Below are 3,239 nucleotides of genomic sequence, written 5' to 3' on the forward strand. Positions count from 1 at the left end.
TAGGAGTCCAATCGGGAGACACAAACCATTCAAAAGTTTAAACTAGAATGAGCAAGGTGGCTCACACCTGTAATCCCAGCACTTTAGGAGGCCAAGATGGGTGGACTGCTTTGAGCTCAGGAGTTTGAGAACAGTCTGGGAAACATGGCGAAACCTCGTCTCTACAAAAAACACAAACATCAGCTGGGTGTGGTGGCACTTACCTGTAATCCCAGCTACTCGGGAGGCTGAGGCAGGAGAATTGCTTGAGCCTGGCAGGTGGAGGCTGCAGTGAGCAGAGGTTGTGCCACTGTACTCCAGCCTGGGTGACAGTGCGAGACCCGGTATCAAAAAGAAAAAATGTATATATATGTAAATTTAATATAAAAAGTATTAATTTTGGCCAGGCACAATGGCTCATGCCTGTAATCCCAGCACTTTGGGAGGCCAAGGCACACAGATCACCTGAGGTCAGGAGTTCGAGACCAGCCTGACCAGCATGGAGCAACCCCATCTCTACTAAAAATAGAAAACTAGCCCAGGCCAGGCATGGTGGCTCATGCCTGAAATTCCAGCAATTTCAGAAGCTAATGCAGGAGGATTGCTTAAGGCCAGGAGCTAGAGACTGGTCTGGACAACACAGTGAGACCCTGTCTCTATCCAAAAAAAGAAAAAAATTAGCTGGGAGTGGTGGTACACACTTGTAGTCCCAGCTACTCAGAATGCTGAAGTTTGAGCCTGGCAGGTCAAGGCTGCAGTGAGGCATGATTATGCCACTACAGTCCAGCCTGGTGACAGAGCAAGACCCTGTCTCAAAGAACAAAACAACAACAACCATTTACAGACAGAAAAGAAATAGAGCTAATAAGCTAAGGAAAGATGTTGAAATGTGACAAGTAAAGTAATATGAGATCTTTTATCTATTTAAAATAATCAAACAAAAAATGACTTACTAAATTATAATACCCTGTGCTGGCAAAGGTGCAGTGAAATGGGCACTTTCTTATACTATAAGGGGTGTTTAAATTGTGTATAAGCCTTCCAGGGTAAAGCTTGTCAATTTTTTAAAATAATAGAGACAGGGTCTCACCATACTGCCATACTGCCTCCTCCAACTCTTGGCCTCAAGCAATCCTCCTGTCTTAGCCTCCCAAAGTGCTAAGATTATAGATGGGAGGCACCCAAAACCTTGTCAATTTACATCAAGGGTAATGAGAATGTCCATTCACCGTGACTCACAGTAATCTTACTTCTGGGGAGACAATTCAATCTAAACAAAAGGTCATCTGTACAAACACAGTAAAAATCTGGGAGTAACTGAAGACAGAGTTGGTAAGTGAAATAAGAAACAGTTATAAGAAATTAAACTATGGTATTAATAGGTACCTGGTAAAAGGTCAGTTGATGTTAGCTGCTACTTTTTTGTCGTTTTGAGACAGGGTCTCACTCTGTCACCCAGGCTGGAGTGCAGAGGCCTGATCATGACTCACTGCAGTCTCAGCCTCCCTGGGCTCAAGTGATCCTCCCACCTCAGCCTACCAAGGAGCTGGGACTACAGGAACATGCCACCACACTAGGCTAATTCATGTATTTTTCTGTAGGGATGGTGACTCCCTTTGTTTCCAAGGCCTATCGCAAACTCTTGGCCTCAAGCCATCCTCCTGCCTCAGCCTCCCAAAGTGTTGCGATTACCAGTGGGAGCCACCACACCTGGCCAGCTGCTACTTTTATCAATATTATTATTATTCCACTCGATTAAAAATTATTATTTTCAAGGCTATGCAACAGTATGTATCCTACAGCATAATTGTAAAAACATATACAGTCGTCCCTCAGTATACAGAATTAGTTCCAGCCCCCCATCTCTGCATATACCAAAATCCATGCTTACTCACGTTTCACTGTCACCCCTCTGGAATCCACGTATAGGAAAATTCCGAATATTAGTTGGGCATAGTGGCAAGCACCTATAGTCTCAGCCACGTGGGAGGTTGAGATGGGAGGATCGCTTCAGCCTGGAAGGTTGAGGCTGCAGTCAGCTGGGATAGCACTACTACACTCCAGCCTTGGACAACAGAGGGAGACTCTGTCTCAGAAGAAAAACAAAATAAAACAGGTTAGAAATTGTAATGAGGTCTGTTGGGAAAAATTCCATATAAGCAAAGTATAAATTAATAAAGCAAATGGTGATAAATTAGTACGACTGACTTTCTGGAGTTTCTGACAATAAAAGTAAGAAAAATGCAAAACACAAAGACAGAGGGTAAAAAGAGAAATTAGGAAAGCATTCTACATGTTTAACAGGAAGACACTGGCCATGTTCGTGCAGCAGCAGTATGTCATGATATGACATACCTTGGAGAGAAGTTAACAGATGAGGAAGTTGATAAAAATCATCAGAGAAGCAAAATACTGGTAGCGACACTCAAGTAAACAACGAAATTTCCATAACTTATGTCAGCAAAATGGGAATATTGTACGGTGTGTGTTGAAGTTCGTATACAACATTGTTTATCTGCCTTTTGTTTGTTTGTAAGGAATGTATATACTAAAAGTTCTTCTTGCTGTCAAAAGAATATGTGTGAATAAGTCATTTTAACTTATTCTTCTGTTTTTCTTTGATCTTCCTGCCATCATCCCACAGCCTTACTTTAGAAATTTGTTTTTTAGAACATTGAACAAGTGCTCCTTGTGGTGGCACACACCTCTAGGATGGGAGGCAGGGGTGGAAGGGTCACTTGAGGCCATGAGTTTGACACCAGCCTGGCCAACAAAGTGAGACCCCACGTCTACAAAACAATTTAAAAATTAGCCAAGTATCGTCATGTATACCTACAGTCCCAGCTACTCAGGAGGCTCAGGTAGGAGGATCCTTAGCCCAGGAGTTCAAGGCTGCAGCGAGCTGATAGCACTACTGTACTCAAGCCTGGGTGACAGGGTGAGACCCCATCTCCTAAAATAAAAATCAAAGAAAAAAAATAGTTCAAGTAGCAAGTAGTATGTGGCTTACTCTGAATATTTCTAAACTAGAAATTCTCAATCTTTTGGGATCTAACATCCCTTTACATTTTTTAACTTTATTGAAGATCTCTAAGACTATTTCTTTCTGTAGATAATTATATTAAAACTAGAAAATAAGACACAAGTTCTTAAATATTATTCATCACATATTAAAGCCATTACATGTTAATACAAGATTTTAAAAATATTTAATATTCATTACATATTAAAAATAAAACCATTACATGTTGATATAATAC

The sequence above is a fragment of the Pongo abelii genome, chromosome 2, assembly GCF_028885655.2.
Source record: "Pongo abelii isolate AG06213 chromosome 2, NHGRI_mPonAbe1-v2.0_pri, whole genome shotgun sequence".
Lineage (NCBI taxonomy): Eukaryota > Metazoa > Chordata > Mammalia > Primates > Hominidae > Pongo > Pongo abelii.